The sequence below is a fragment of the Nilaparvata lugens genome, chromosome 11, assembly GCF_014356525.2.
Source record: "Nilaparvata lugens isolate BPH chromosome 11, ASM1435652v1, whole genome shotgun sequence".
In the NCBI taxonomy this organism is placed as follows: Eukaryota; Metazoa; Arthropoda; class Insecta; order Hemiptera; family Delphacidae; genus Nilaparvata; species Nilaparvata lugens.
Genome location: NC_052514.1, coordinates 34137384 through 34155035, shown reverse-complemented (window position 1 = coordinate 34155035; position 17652 = coordinate 34137384). Strand labels below are relative to the sequence as shown.

Here is a 17652-nt window from a genome sequence, read left to right as displayed (position 1 = left end):
TCACTCCACAGTCCTAGGATACCAGTTTATCTCCAACTGGATCACATTGATATTTATTATTTTTTCATTTATTAATTGATTATAAAATAGATGCTGATTCATACACTATAACTGATAAAAAAAGATGAATATTCATAGAGTTTTACAAGGTTATACATTTGAAAAGAGATACACGACCTATTTATATAAAACTATTCCATTAATTTTGCAGGAACAATATTGGATTTGAAGGACCACCAGAGAAGTTATTAGGATCAAATTATAGAGCACACGCAGTTCAGTCTTTAGAGAAATTATTCCAGTTTTGATTAGAAACCCTTCCACTAAGATCAAACCAGAAACGATTTTTGATTCTATGGTACCTTCTAGAACCACCCAGCCTATTAGGATCGGCTGAATAGAGAAAATTACCTGATCTCAGGTTAGTTGTATTTTGATTAACCTTTTTTCTGCTTAGCTCAATTTCTTCTGGTTTTCTGATCCAAGATGATGCAATCTCTGACGCCCAAAAATGAAGCAATTATAAGTGTACTGTGTTGGGTGAGGGAAAATAAAGAAAGAGAAGTATAAGAAAAAAGTTGGAAGAATGGAGAAGATTTTCAGTATAGATGATGGAAATAGATGAGAGCAAGAGGGAGGGGGTGTAGAAGAAGAAGAAGAAGAAGAAGAAGAGGAAGAGGAAGAGGAACCAACTAAGAAAATGATGAGGAAAATATTTCACAACAGTCAGTTGTGTATTGTCTATTCCTTTAATCAACAGAAGCTTGGATGAAAAATGACAAAATATAGCAAACTCCAAAACCTACAAAATTAAGATGTCTGCTACCTCAACACATTTTGAACTAAATCAATCAAAGACCTTCTCGATTTAATTGTAGATATCAGTCAAAATGACTCAAGATCATTACATAGAAAACGTATGGAGAGTAATACTGCATTTGAGAGAGAAAGGTGAATAGAAGTTACTTGAGAGAGGGAGGGAGAGACAGAGAAAGAGACGGAGAGAGAGATAGTAAATAAGGGATACATTCATGAAAATGAGAGAGAGAGTGATTGAGGAGTTAAGTGTCCAGTAGAAAAATAAGTTGATTAATGGATGAAGAACTGCGATCATTTAGTAGCTACCGGCGATCGTGAAGCAACAAATTGATTTATTTTAATATTCATACATTTTATTCTAGCAGGGTAACCCGTGCTCCGCAAGGGTCTATTTTAAAATTTGACGTAATGAAATTTTGAAAATAGGCCTATAACCATCTTTGTTTAACCAATAATTTATATGCAAAATTTCAAGTTAATCAGTTGAGTAGTTGAGACGTGAAGATGCGTCAAACATAATTTTCCTATCCCGTACGTGTATAGGCCAGTTCTTTCCTTTATTATAGTATATATAACTGAAATTAAGTGATTAACTAACTCTATATGACAAGTGTGAACGACATATCAAATATATACAGATTCAGAACTAAATATTATTAAACGAAAATCCAAATTGAATGCTGTAAATCACCCCGAAGACTTCTGCTACTGCAAATATTGACAACAGTATGAACAGTTATTTTAAACAGGCAATTAGGAGGTACCGGGTTCGATTCCCAGGCTGACAAATAATTTTTAGATATAGCTCTCATCGAACTACCATCTAGCTGATTACCCTGTTGTCAATATTTGCAGTAGCAGAAGTCTTCGGTGTGATTTACAGCATTTTAATTGGGATTTTCGTTTAATAATAATTTTTCATTAATTAGTGTTTGAACAAAATATGCAACTTCCAATTTATTTCTATCTGTGGACTCAGAACTAATCATTCTCATTCATATTCGGTTGAAACTGATTAGGTAATTGAAAAAGAAGGTTTTTGATAGCAAGTTAAGAAGATTATACATAGCTTACCTTTCCAAAGAGATATGTACGAGTTTCACAAATACCTCACTATCACAAATGTCACTATCAAACAGTAACAGAAATGTATCAATGTTCACTCAATGATAATATACTACATACTACATTGAAACACTTTGGAAGGAGTAAATTGTGAAAAATTAATAGAAAATACACAATAAACACAACAAAACACTGTGTAAAGTCACTCTGTACAACCAATGAAAGAGAATATCACCAACAACTGACGGTTGAAATCGAGGAGACCGTATCAGTTTCCCCTCACTCTTCTCTTTGTCATTTCCTTACCCCTCCTTCTATCGTTCTCTCTCACTCTCTCTCTCTCTCGTTCCCTCTATCTCACACTCTCTCTCACTCTCTCTCCCTCTCTCTCTCTCTCTCTCTCTCTCTCTCTCTCTCTCTCTTTATTTCCTTTTTCTCCCGCCAGACAACAATAATAATTTCACCTGTACGGACATCCTTCCGCACTTTATCTACACCTTCCCACGTTCATCAGGTGTCTAGTAGTGTATCTTGCTGGTGAAGTTTTGTTGCAAATATATGATACGTAAGAATTTGTTCTGTTGCAAGGTTCCCACATCATTGAAGTTTTGTTGCAAATAAATGATACGTAAGAATTAGTTCGGTTGTGAGGATTCCCCATTATTGAAGTTTTGCTACAAAGAAGTGATACGTAAGTATTAGTTCTGTTGGAAGGATTCCCCATCATTGAAGTTTTGTTGCAAATGAATGATACGTAAGAATTAGTTCTGTTGCGAGGATTCTCCATTATTGAAGTTTTGTTGCAAACAAATATGATACTTAAGAATTAGTTCTGTAGCGAAGATTCACCATCATTTAAGTTTTGTTGCAAAGAAATGATACGTAAGAATTAGTTCTTACTTATTGCTTTTAAAATATTTTGTTTGTTTTTTGGTCCTGCTAAACTATTTGTTAGGTATGTGAATATTTACTATTTTAGTGATAATAATGTGACATATTTCTTCTATGTTTGGTTTTGAAGCATCTAAATTTGAAAATCTACGTTGTGAAAATAATTAAGTACTGAAAATCTTGTGAAGTGAACAACTACAAGACTTAACCTTTTTCGGACTATGTGTAGCCTTATCTAAATTTGGGAGAGGAATAGCACAAGGTTACCTTATTTTTCCTCTACCTATCATTTTGATGATGTACTAATTGTATCAATCAGAGAAGAATAAAGAAAAGTTATGTTGCAAGGATTCTCCATTAATGAAGTTTTGTTGCAAATAAATGATGCATAAGAATTAGTTCTGTTGCAAGGATCCTCCATTATTAAAGTTTTGTAGCAGGGAAATGATACGTAAGAATTATTTATTGATTGATACAATAAGTAAATCATCGAAATGAAAGGAAAGAAAAAATGAGGTAACCTTGTGCTATTCCTCTCCAAAATTAAGATGAGGAAACACATAGTCCGAAATAGGTTAAGTCTTTTAATTATTCACTTCACAAAATTTCCAGTCCTCAATTATTTTCACAAAATAAATTTTCAAATTTAGATGCTTCAAAACCAAACATAGAATTGGATCGACAGGAGAAACAAAACTAAGATACAAACTAGAAACTCCGTATCGAGTGAGAAGCAACATAGATCTCCCTAATTTAGAAGAGGAAATAAACTTTTTATTATTTGTATAATCCACCTGGACGAACACTTGTTGAGAAACGTTGGGGTAGAGGCGTTTCCGTTCTCAACCCACAGGTGGGAGGGAGAAATTAAGAAAATAAAGAAAGAGAACATGAGGAAGAAGGGTGTCAGGGAGTAAGAGTGAGAGAGAGTGCACAGAAAAATATATGATCCTTTTTACTTTGTGGTGAGTGAGAGGTAGGGTGATTCAGAGGGTGTGTGTGAGAGAGAGAGAGAAGAGTGAGTGAGTGAGTGAGTGAGAGGAATGGGAAAGAGGGTGTGAGAGTGAGAGGGTGTGTGTGAGAGAGATTAAGAGAGAGGGCGAGTGAAATAGAGAGTGTGGAAAGTGACCTGGGAGAGCAGCAGGTGCTACAGAAATTTTGAAAAACCTTGAAGCACAGTTGTTGACTGCAACGGACGTTTCAACAGGTCTCATTCAAGAATACACCCCTTTTGCTAGTTCTGTGGTGTTATTTTGGTTCGAACTTTTATTTCATGGTTGAGTATATCTATTATCGAATGATCCTCATGGTAGCTTATTGTTATTGGATCGGCTAATTTGATTCAATCATTCCATCGATGATTCAGTGTTATTCAGTTTGTTGATCTTGAAATTGCAATTCATATTATAAGCTTGTATCTGTTTTATTTAGTTTGTATTTAATGTTAGTGATTGTCAATTGAATAATTGAAATTATTTCAAGGAGAATTAATAATGTCTATTCCACGCTCTATAACGTGAAATATGTAAAATATTTATAAGTCCTTTGATTGACCGAGCGAAGTGAGGTCTAAGATTTCAAGTCGACGTTATGACATTTCTCTTAATGTTTAAATGTTTATATGTTTTTATGTTGCGCATTTACGGCGAAACGCGGTAATAGATTTTCATGAAATTTGACAGGTGTGTTCCTTTTTTAATTGCGCGTCAACGTATATACAAGGTTTATGAAAATTTTGCATTTCAAGGATAATATAAAAGGAAAAAGGAGCCTCCTTCATACGCCAATATTAGAGTAAAAATCAGACTATAGAATTATTCATCATAAATCAGCTGACAAGTGATTACACAGATGTGTGGAGAAGCCAGTCTATTGCTGTATTTCCATAAGGTCTATAGTTTCAATCAGGTACTTGTGGATGAGAATACTACGTGAGGTCTACTGTTCACAGAACTACTAGTTTATTCGACGATGTAAATAGAAGAAGGAAGTACTTAGGGATTGATAATTAATTATAAAAAGAGAATCAAGGATGATAATTCGAGTTGAAGGTAAGGGATAGATAGGATAGAAAGAAAGGATAAATAGACAAAGAAAAGTGAAGAGGAAGTGAGTGGAAATGGTGGGAGTGAGAGGCCAACATATGTGATTTTATCCTTATTGGAAGTGAAACCACTGCTTCCTCATGCTATCATTTTTTCTAGTAAACTAGTAAACTCAATTTATGGTGTGTCACCTGTTGAATTAAATGCCTTTACTTTACATGCTGTTGACCTGTTATTATTGTTGAGGCTTTTTAACGGACTTTCCCATACTTTTTGCTATTTTCGCCGCCCCTGTAAAATCACTCCTATAGTAGCCCCTTACTATCACGTGACAACATTATGGTCCACGCTTTGAGGTCAGTGACACAGTAAGTGAATAACTAATCAATTATGTGTGATAGAGTCAATTACCAATAAAAAATAATTGACCTCGGATACAGTTATTGGTGAGATTCAGTGATATTTATCCATAATGATACACTGGAATGATATCTATACTACAACAAAGGAAACAACTTGCTCATGCACGTACGGGATAGGAAACGTATATAATATATAATTGTATATAAATGTATTTCGCAATAAAGAAATCTTGAATCTTGAAAATTATGTTTAAGTCATCATCACGTCTGAACTACTGGACTTATTAACTTGAAACTCTGCATATACATTCTTAATCAACCGAGGGTGGTTCAAGACCTGTATCAGACTCTTCTTGATTTCACTCGGTCAAGTTTCCAGTTCGTCAAGTTTTAAAATGGACTCTTGCGGAGCATGAGTTAACTCTAGTGTGGAATAAATTTGTGGTATTCCTAGACAACACTCCAGTGTATCATTGCAGAATAATTAATAGATTATTAAACTCGAATTTTACAGATCAATCAATAATAGATTTCATTGATGACCACTATTAAAAAATTACTGAATGATCCAATAATAATATTATTAATAAGTAATTCATTCTAATATGTGAATGTAGTATTCCAGTACATGAATATACTGAAATGTAGTTTTAATTTTCTTTCTCATTATGATCTCTTTCATCTAATAATTTTAATACAGTATTTTTCACTTATTAGTGATGATTTAGTGAAGTATTCTTATTTAATTTGATTTTCAACTTTCCTAAATTAAATATTCTAAATTCCTAGTTTATAAATATTTTGGACTCAAATTTGGATAAAAATCGTGAAATAACTTATTTTTGGACAATTTCTATCTAAATTTGGGAAAGGAACAGTTTTGGGCTTTAAGCCTGTTTTTCCTTTTCCAATCATTCATAGTTGAGAATCATATTGTAGCCTATGTATCAATGTATAAATAAATAAAAAAATTAATTAATGAATAAATAAATCTTGGATGATGGACAGTAAATCTTATTCACGGCCTTATTACTTAGAGATTCAAGTGACCCATCTTTCCTATTCTTGATCCTAGAGCTAGAAAGATGGACTTGTAATATTCAAGTGACCCATCTATTATATTTTTGATCCTGAAGATAGAAAGATGTACGGTACTTGTGATTCAAATCTCATAAGGAATCTTCACTTCCCGATATGAAATTCCGCTATAAGCTGATTTAACTGACTGTAGTTCTAAAAAGCTTGGAGTAGCCTGATCTTTTTTTTCTTCAAGCATCACACAAAATCTGGGATTATTTAGGTAATAAGCATGAAATACTTGTGAGAGGTGAATGTGCTGGGAAGACTTTTATACATCACAGGAAACCATTGATCCGAGATTTTTTGGTGTAATTTATACTATAATAAAGAAAAAAACTGGCTCATACACGTACGGGACAGTAAAATTACGTTTGACGCATCATCACGTCTGAACTACTCAACTGATTAACTCGAAATTTTGCATATAGATTCTAAATTAACCAAGGATTGTCATAGACCTGTTTTCAAATCTTCAAGATTCCATTACGTCAAGTTTCCAGTTTGTCAAGTTTGGTTCTTGTGGCAGCATATTATCAGGATTGAAAGTTAACAGATTTCTGTACAACTAGGTTTGAGCAGCTATCATCTGACTAATCGTAACGATAATTTTAGAAAAATACAATTAAATCATAAAAATTATAGTTCAAAAACTTGAGTCAAACTGAGGTCTGTTGATTTTAATATTCTGCATTCTACAGATGGAAATTATTACTGAGAAATTGAATTTTATTCAAATGCTAATGAATTAATAATAATAATTAAAAATAATTATTTTGCATTCTATTTAAATTGAATTAGATTACTGCAATCGTCTAACATTACAAAACTCATAACATTCAGAGAAGATAAATTCTGAGAGAAGATGGAAATTACTGAGAAATTGCATTTTATCCAAATGCTTATGAATAATTAATAATAACTTAAAATAATTATTTTGCATTCTATTTGATTTCAATTAGATGACTGCAATCGTATAACATTACAAAACTCATAACATACACAGAAGATAAATTAGTAGTACTATGAAAAACAGGATTGAAGATTGTCCTCTTACAAAACATAAATACCGTGGGTAAAAAGATTGGAAAAGATTTTAAGATATATGCTGAACAATAGGAACGGAGAAACTGAAGAGGACAGGACAATGCATACAACCAAAAAACTTCATGCTATAAGAATATCAGTCAAGTTGAGAAACAAATAACGTAAACGTAGAAATTAGGAAAGAAGAAAACGAGGAAAAAATGACAAGATGGGAAAAAATGATTGAGAAATATGAGAGGAGAAATCGTAAACCGCAAAGTTTGTTCATCTTCATTTAGAAGAGGAGACAGCTTCATCCTAAATTGGGAAATTCTCATTAGGAGATGAACAAGGATTTGGTATGAAATTATGTCTTGATTTTCCCGCTAAGTTAAACAAAACTCTTGAATCAAATGAATCTTCTAAATGAGGTTGAAGAAATTACAATCAATTTCTTGTAATTATTCTGCCTTTATCATCTCTACCTGAATCCCTTGAAGTTCTGCTCCAAAAAATCAATTAAAATCAAAACCAATGTATAACATTTATAATTAAAATCAATTATTATGTGTGATGTTTCTTCTATGTTCTGTTTTGAAGCATCTAAATTTGAAAGTCTACTTTGTGAAAATAATTGAGGACTGAAAATTTTGTGAATTGAAGAACTACAAGACTTAACCTATTTCGGACTATGTGTTGGCATCAGAACCTATTTTGATGTTGGCATTGAAACCATACGTTTTGAATGAATGAATAAATTCCTATTTAAATAATCACTTATATATTATTTGTCAAGAGAATATATAGCGCTATCTGCATTGTCGAATGATAGACAAGGATAATGATAGACACCAATTTTATTGAAAATTTTGTGAAGTAAACAACTACAAGACTTGAACCTATTCCGGACTATGTGTAACCTTATCTAAATTTGGGAGAGGAATAGCACAAGGTTACCTTATTTTACCTCTCTCTATCATTTTGATGATGTACTTATTGTATAAATGAGTAAAGAATGAATAAATAATCAAAAACTCGCAATAGAGTACGAGAATTTTAATTCAATACTGTTCAACTGAGACAGTTAAAGGAGCTCTCAGCTGAGAGATCTTCCCCGAAACACTTCAAACCAATCAGGAACGAGTTGAAGGCATGGCAACGGTGCACTTCTTGAAGCACTCCTATTGGCTGATGGGAGACAGTCGTCATTTTGTGGAATGAAGGGCTGACCAATAGCGAGCAAGTATTGTTGTTGGAGTCTCTGTTCTATATCAGGCATGTTAACAAGGAATTGAGAATCAGGAATAAGACAGTTACATTTTCCAAATATTCGTGTACAATTCAATTTATTACCATCAACGAAAATACATTAATAAAACATTTACATAACAATTCTCAATACTTCTCCAACACACCCAAACACTAAGCCCATGGTTTTTTATATTTGTAACTTTTTATTGTGTTTTATTTGTTTCGTAAATCTTTGTAATTTTGTTTTGTCTTGTTTTGTGTGTTTTTAATAAATTGAAATTGAAAATTGAAAATTCAATCCATATTTTCAGGAAATAAATATTTCCTCACATAGACTATTGGTCCATGTGTGGGGGAAGAATTCCTATCTCTAATAACTGTAAGTAAACAATCCATGAGAATTCTGTCTCCATACAGAAATACAGTATAAGAAATATTACAGAAGATCCTAAATTGATTTGCCTCTCATTAGTTGTAGTACAAGAAGATTCGAAACGGTATTTAGTATACACATATAGTGGGAAGGATATAGTAAGACGATATATTTATTACATGGCAAAAGAAGATCTTGCTCCTTTATTAACTGCATAAAAGTTACGAGTGCAAGGTTGGCAAACCTGTACTTGTAGAATTCAGAAAGTGAACTTGATTGCTGCATCACTGCTTTATTATTATTATATGAAACGAGAAGTGAATTTTTGCTGCAAGATCGTTGCATGCGCCGCTATAATTGCAACTGGGAATGTTGCATTTTTATGACTTTGCAACTGGTTGCATGCCTCGGGAGTGCAACAAATTTGCAACAAGCTTGACAAAAGTTTCGACTCAGTGAAAAGCTACAATAGTTAATTTGTTCAATCTTGTTTTGAATGTGATAATAAGTTGAGAATATTTCAAGTTGTTTTATCAGTATGGTTTGCTACTAAATGGTAATATCCTATTATATTAAGCGAGCAATTTCTGTATATGGTTATGTATGTCCAACGAATTTCAAAAACTGCTCTAACGATTTTCAATCGATTTTCAATTTTGAAATTTGGAACATAGTAGGTTTATGATATAAAAGTTCTATTGCACTAGGTCTCATCCCTGGCAAAACTTGCTGAACGACATTAAAAGGATAATAATGATTCATCCTTGCAAAAACAGATGATGATTTCGTCGTCTGTCGATAACAAAAGATGTGAGTGCCTGTGTGTCACAGAATAATCTGATTAATTTGAATAATTAATAATAATTATTATTATTAATTTGAATATCTGAATAATTTAACATGGTATATCATTCTAAATGAGAGTATATAATAATTTTCAAAGTTGATAATTATTTTACAGTTTTAAGTGATCAGTGAGTGTTATTTTGTTATTCAATTTGGTTTGTAAACAATCTAAATTAGAACTTTCCTGTTTTCAAATGCTTGGACTGAAAATTTGACCTGAATTCAAGTGTATGGAACATAACAGTTTTGGGCTGTGTCTGTTAGTCCTTCCCCAATCATTTTAAAGAGTTGTGTTCTGTTTATCAATAAATAAAAAAATAAAGAGCGAAGCTCGATATTGTTGGTATTATTTGTAATGTTTTAGATAATAAACACACCGAACGAGCACGTTGACCTAGCAGCTAATTTTAGACGACCTGAGATCTAGATGGAATGAATGTCAAACGAATCTAAGCACGATGAATGCAGATGGAGATGCTTTCCAAGATACATTGAGATTCAAATTGATTTTCCAATTATTTATACCGGTTGCACAACAGCCGGTTAAATTTTAACCGGGATTAATTCCCCAAGAACCAATCAGAGAAGCCGTCTTTTCAAAAACGCCTTCTCTGTTTGGTTCTCGTGAAATTAATAATGGTTAAATTTTAACCGGTATTAATTCCACAAGAACCAATCAGAGAAGCCGTCTTTTCAAGAACGCCTTCTCTGATTGGTTCTCGTGGAATTAATCACGGTTAAATTTTAAGCGGCTGTTGTGCAACCGGGCCTTAGGCCATCATTTGGAGTAAGAATAAAGTGAATAATCAATTATTATTCTATCGGGTGATTCGGCTTGTTTTAAATTGAAGGAAATGAGATGGAAGTGAAAGCTGGCAGCGGAGCGGTGATGAAGCTCTTTCATCTTGGAGAGGAAGATTCAAATTTCACAAAAATTACTACCGGAAGGTTGCATTGCAAAAGTAAAGAGTGAGAAGATAATGAAGATAAGTCGTAATCAATAGAAAGCGAATTTACAGGATAAATGCTAGTAAACAAAATATTGTTATACTGTGACTGAGTCTGGTAGGAATTTTTTTCATATATTACGATTTGTTTGTTTCAAAAGCTTCTAGCCTCAACAAGAATACCACATACCTATTAATTCCATTTACTTCAACCATGTTATATTGAAGTTTTCCTTCTCTCCTCGTCTTTCTTCTTCTTCTTCATTTCCTTCTTCTTCTTCTTATTCTTCTTCTTCTTCTTCTTTTTTCTCTTCTCCTGTCTTCTTTTTCTTCTTATTCTTCTCTTCCTTCTGTATCTCCTCATTTATGATCTTCTTCAGCTTCTCCTTATTTATTATCTTTTTTTATGTATCTTATACATAGTATTCTTCTTTCCTGCATTGTCTCATTTTTATCTTCTTCTTCTCTCTCTTCTTCATCTTACTTCTCTCCTTTCTCCTTCTCCTGCATGTTCTTCTTATCCTTCTTCTTTCTTTTTTCTTTGTGAATCTCCTTATTCAAAATCTCCTTCTGCTTCTCCTTATTCATCTACTCTTGTATCTCTTTTATTGTCTTTTTCTTTTCTGCATATCTTCATTTTTTCTTCTTCTTCTTCTTCTTCTTCTTCCTCTTCTCCTTCTCCTCTTCTCTAGTCCGTATTTTAGTCTACTTCTTCATCATCTTTTACTTGTTCAGAATTTTCTTTGTACCATTTCAAACGTCTAGTGAGGTCCAGAGCAGTAACAAAAGTCATACCTCTTTATTCTTTATTCATTCATTTATTCAAGTTGAATAGTTGAATACAAATAAGCAAGAACAGTGAATGAAATAATAGAATAAAGTCAAACTTGAGTTGAATGTAACATAAGAGAAAAGAAGTTTTGTCAGAAAGACTACTTATTTTCTTCATCTTCTTTTCTCTTCATTCGTCTTCTCTTTCCTCACTCTCTTCCTCCTTCTCCCAATTCTTCTATTTTTCTCGCTCTCCCTTTAATTCACTCTGGAAGAGAAAATCCAAACAAATGAGAGGAGGAGAAATATATTCTGATAGTCTTGTTGTTCTATTCCTCTCTCCTTTCTCTTTACATTCTCAATTTTCTTCTTCATATACTCCTTTTTCTTCTGTCTCCTTTCTCTGTTCATTCTCCTTTCCTCTTCTCACTCTCATCCTCCTTCTTCTAATATTCTTCTATTTTCCTTGCTCTCTCCCTAATTTTTCTCGCTCTCTCATTAATTCACTCTGGAAGGGAAGACCCCAAACAAATAAGAGAAGAAGAGATTCATTCTGATGATCTTCTTTTTCTATTTATCTTTACATTCTACATGCTCTTCTTCATCTACTCCTTCTTCTTCTGTCTCCTTTCTTCCTTTATTCTCCTTTTTTTCCTTCACTCTCTTCCTCCTTCTACCAATTCTTCTATTTTTCTTGCTCTCTCTTTACTCTGGAAGGGAAAATACAAAGAAATAAGAGAAGAAGAGATTCATTCTGATGATCTTCTTGTTCTATTTATCTTTACATTCTACGTGTTCTTCGTATACTCCTTCTTCTTCTGTCTCATTTCTCTCTTCATTCTCCTTTTCTTTCTCCACTCTCTTCCTTTCTCTTCCAATTCTTCTATGTTTCTTGCTCTCTCTTCAATTTACTCTGGAACGGGAGATCCAAACAAATAAGAAGAGGAGAAATATATTCTGATGATCTTCTTGTTCTATTTCTCACTCCTTTCTCTTCACATTCTTCATGTTCTTCTTCATCTACTCCTTCCTCTTCTGTCTCCTTTCTCTCTTTATTCTACTTTTCTTTTTTCACTCGCTCCCTCCTTCTTCCTATCCTTCTATTTTTCTTGCTCTCTCTTAAATTTACTCTGGGAGGGAAGATCCAAACAAATACGAGAAGAAGAAATTCATTCTGATAGTATTTTTGTTCTATTTCTCTCCATCTCTCTCCTTTATCTTTACATTCTACATGTTCTTCTTCATCTACTCCTTCTTCTTCTGTCTCTTTTTTTCTTCTTTTCTCACTGTGCCCACAGGCAATCTCTTGTCCCATGTTCAGTACTGTATTGTGATAGTAGTGTACCAAGTATGTTAATTCTAAGGTAGGTTATACTGAGTGCAAGAAAATAATAGCTTTTATATCTGTCGGAGTTTGAACAAAGCAAGCATGCTATAGAGTACAGAGAGTAGGCCAGTTATAATTGGTGAATATGAATAACTTGTAGCAGTGAAAACTTATACAGTACGTTGTATTATTATATGCTTATAGCATACAATAAACAGTCCAGATTGAATAAAAATTGTTTTTTTAATATTATAGTTTCAGCCACTAGCCATACACTATCATGAATCAGTACAATGTTCATGAACTTTTGGTTTATCATTAATTTTATTATGTAGAGTTTAATTAGTGAACGATGTTGGATGGAATGACTCTTTAAAGCCATACTTATTGAAGAAGCAATTGTTGAATATTGAGATCATCGGGTATTTATGAAATTTGATTATAGTATATGAAATACTATACTAGAATACACTCCGATTTCCTTGGCCAGATTTGGAAATATACATCTGATATATGAAGATAACAATTTCATGCTTTCATTTTACTTATGGATATTTATTCAATGTGGGTTACAGACTTGACATAACCATTTTGATGTAAAAAGATATATCTCTGAACATCAATTTATTTCATCGATATTCGAAATTGTTAGGAGATTGAAAATAAGCTTAATTGAAACAAGCTTAGTTTCTGAAGAGTGATTTCAATCACTCAACAATCGTTCTCTATTATTATAATCATTTACCAGAAGCTGATGACAACTAAGCTGGAATTCCCAATCTGGAATTATTCTGTTATCTAAGTTTGAAAAACAGCTACCTCATCGCATCAATTATTCTAACATTTGAATTGGTGGTGAAATATTCATTATTTCAGAACTAACAATACATTCAGATACTGAAAATACTAGAGATACTAAAGTACTAAGATATTTTTAGGGCCGTTTCCATAGTAGAAACTCGAACTGAATTGAATCAGCTGGTGTCTTTAACACAAAATGAACAACAATTTTATTTTACATTGCTAATGTTTTGCCTATACTGAGGTCCACCTAGTCTAATGGCAGTGGAGAAATATAGAAGAACATTGCCAATTCTCTGTTTTGCAACTGCCTTCTATAGAGAATTGCTAATACCAGATAAGAATGTAATATCAACAGTTTTTGATATTTTTCTATGATTAAATAATAAATTTGCATGATTGATATTTGATATTGGTTATTGTTGATTGATTATATGTCTATATTACTGAAGAACGATCTGGCAGCGTTGCGAAGCTAGAAAAGGATAGCACCATCTACTTTGTCGTTGAAATTAAGACTCAATTTAACCCAGTTTGAAATGAAATTCCGTTTAAAATGGCACTGTGCAAACGGTAGTCACATAATAAGAATCTAAGATGTAAATTTTTCCTAAAACATAAAAGCTAGTAGGAAATAGAAATGCTTCGTTCTTACCATTGCAAAAAGCTACTCCAAATCAATTAATTAGCAATTTCTCTCCGCCATTATGTGATAACTTAAGTGTTTATAGAGACACGCTTGAGCTGTGTTTTAGGTCAGTTGGCTTTCTCAATCACCTGTGATAAATGGGATCCCACCATGTGAGCTGTGAGGAAGGATCCCCTGTGGAGATCTATGGAAGATCACAGATCTCCCCACTGGGAAGTAACACATCTCCAAAGACATGTTATGGGTTTTCAACAAGGGATTTACACTAAAAGACGAGAAAAGGAGACAGAAGAAGGAGAAGATGAAGAAGAACATGTAGGATTCACACTTATAGAGAAAGATTTCACACAGAAATTGACTGATATTTTTCCAGTTTCACAGATTTTCACATGGGATTTGAAACAGTTTGTTCTAAATTGAAACACATTAGATTTCAACGTTGTCTAAAGAGACACGTTATAGGTTTTTACAAGGAATTTGAACTAGAGGAAGATTTCACACAGAAATCAGCAGAGAGTTTTCCAGCTTTACAGATTTTCACATGGGATTTGAAACAGTTTCTTCTCAATTGAAACACATTAAATAGATTTCAACGTTGTCTAAAGAGACACGTTATAGGTTTTTACAAGGAATTTATACTAGAGAAAGATTTCACACAGAAATTGACAGATATTTTTCCAGTTTTCCAGATTTTCACATGGAATTTGGAACAGTTTCTTCTCAATTGAAACACATTAAATAGGTTTCAACGTTGTCTAAAGAGACACGTTATAGGATTTTACAAGGGATTCAAACTAGAGGAAGATTTCACACAGAAATCAGCAGATAGTTTTCCAGTTTCACAGATTTTCACATGGGATTTGAAACAGTTTCTTCTCAATTGAAACACATTAAATAGGTTTCAACGTTGTCTAAAGAGACACGTTATAGGTTTTTACAAGGAATTTATACTAGAGAAAGATTTTACACAGAAATTGACAGATATTTTTCCAGTTTTAGAGATATTCACATGGGATTTAACACAGTTTCTTCTAAATTGAAACAACGAATAGAAACAAACACAGTTTTAACCGTGAATTACGGTACTCTGGTTTTAGTACACAGTTTTTACTGTGTATGTGTTTTATCGTATTTGGAAGTTGATATCTTATAGGAATCGATAAAGATGTATATGTGAAGATAATGAAGAATTGTGGAAAAGTGGATAAAAATAGATTGCTTGAGAAAGATTTAATATGGCCAAAAATTATACATGATACTGGAAAATAGTAATATATTATTTGCAAGGCTCTGAAAGATGGTAAAGATTTCATGAGTCTTCAACGATTGTGATAAAATGGAAATCAGTCATTGAGATGGGAGGAATATTCTCATCATTCACTATCTAATACAGCATGTTATTTCAAGATTATATAGATTTGTGAACATTATGTATACAATAAATCCTAGATATTGGAAGAGCGGTAAAGGATAAGGTTTTGATTATTGAGCTGATGTGGAATCCATAAAATCTTTGATGTCACTGCCAGCCCGCCACTAAATTTGGAAGAATTAAACCACTATTCTGCCTATACGAAAATTTCTTCAGTTGTCATTTTGCTGACTTTTTTCAGAAGGATAATTTCTCCGCACACATTCCATTCATTCATCTTATTGAAGAGAGTTGAATAGACTTTGGAAGAGTGGAAAAATATAGATTTTTGATATGAATATAATAAATGTATCATTGTCAAGTTGTAATTACTTCATTGGAACAATATTAATATGTATTTTATTGACAAAGAGATCCTTTAGGATGTTCTGCTGTGCCGTATTACTCAATGTCATTTCCTAACAAGTTCATAGGTTATGTATTCGATTTTTCATATTTTCTCACTAGAAATTGCACTTCAACTTCCTGAGATTTTATCTTATCAAATTCAAAATCAAGGAATCTATTTTCAAACACAAATTCACATTTGTGTACCAGTAGCCTATTCTGTTAATTCATTGTAGCTTATCAACTATGCCAATCAACCAATAATCTTCAAGGTGTCTGTGAGTCTCAATAATGTAGCCTACTTTTGCTAAGTACTCACAGAAGTTTAATTATCAAAACCAATGTCACCTGTGGTAGGATCGGTGAACTCTATACAACAACATCAAAATAACTTCTACAAAAATATCAACATCACTTCTCCAACAACATCAACATTACTTCTACAAAAACATCAACATCACTGCTACAACAACATCAACATGACTTCTTCAACAACATCAACATTACTTATTCAACAACACCAACATTACTTCTAGAACAATATTAACATCACTTTTACAACAACATCAACATCACTTCTAAAACAACATCAAAATGACTTCTACAACATCAACATCATATCTACAACAAAATCAAGATGACTTCTACAACAACATCAACATCACTTCTACAACAATATCGAAATGACTTCTACAACATGAAAATCATATCTACAACAACATCAACATCACTTCTACAACAACATCAACTTCACTTCCACATTACCTATTCAACAACAGATTCAAATTCGCCAGAACAGATGGCAGACAGAGTTTTCTTCCACAGAAGTTACGACCTCACGCAATAAAATTCGTAACAAATGCTACTGAAAATGAGTCTGCTACAATTTCTGAAATAACCCGTGGTTGAGGTTGTATAAACAGGACATTCAACCCCCAGACAATTGCCTCATGAATAGAACTGACAATAAAACTTGGGAAACAATGCAAATCTAGCTGTAAAAACACCAGGTAGGTGGATGAAAATAGGAAAACATGTAGAGGAGTACCCACAAAGGTTCATTTTGAACTGACAGTGTGGATTGAATGGGGAATTGTGATGTTTGTTATAAGGTAAGTTGACAGTTGAAAGGAAATAACTTCCTTAGTTGAACAGAATTGGTAGAATGTGGACTTTTGATGTTATTTGTGTGGAAATCTGACTCAGTGGAGCCACATTGTCTACAACACAGCCATCTTCAAAACTAGTGATTAGATCTCAAAACTCACCGATTAGGTTTCCAAAGCTGGTCTCCTCCAGTTTAATAATTCTTCAACACTGGGACATGAAAGTTTTGGGAAAATTATTATTGTAAACCACACCATGTAAGAAGTTTGGAAATAGTTTCAGTGAAGGCACACGCACTACCTGTTGACAACGCTATTCACTATCTCTGTTCTTGGAACGGAGTTTTGGAACAACTCTGTAAGAGAAGGAACGGCTTCAGGTGTGCCAACTGTTGCTGAAGAGATGATAGCGGGGTAGGGGTGCCAACTTGAGAGGCTTGGATTTACCTGATTTGGTTTGGGAGGGAATTTAAACATAGGGTTCTGTTGCAGAGTTGGTCCCTGATAAGATGTGGTCTTGTAATTTATTATTTTTGT

General features: G+C 33.2%; 1 protein-coding gene across 2 annotated transcripts in view; it reads right to left on the bottom strand.

Moving 5' to 3' along the window:
• LOC120353660 overlaps positions 1-17467 on the bottom strand; it is a 172966-nt gene extending 155499 nt beyond the window's left edge. Inside the window, exon 1 of one of the 2 annotated variants that reach the window (XM_039438285.1) lies at positions 17278-17467. The gene's annotated coding sequence lies outside the window, so the exon portion shown is untranslated. Of the gene's footprint in view, positions 1-1893; positions 1974-17277 lie in introns of those variants that run through there. The other variant, XM_039438286.1, reaches the window with a different exon arrangement.
• Positions 17468-17652: the final 185 nt, after the last annotated feature.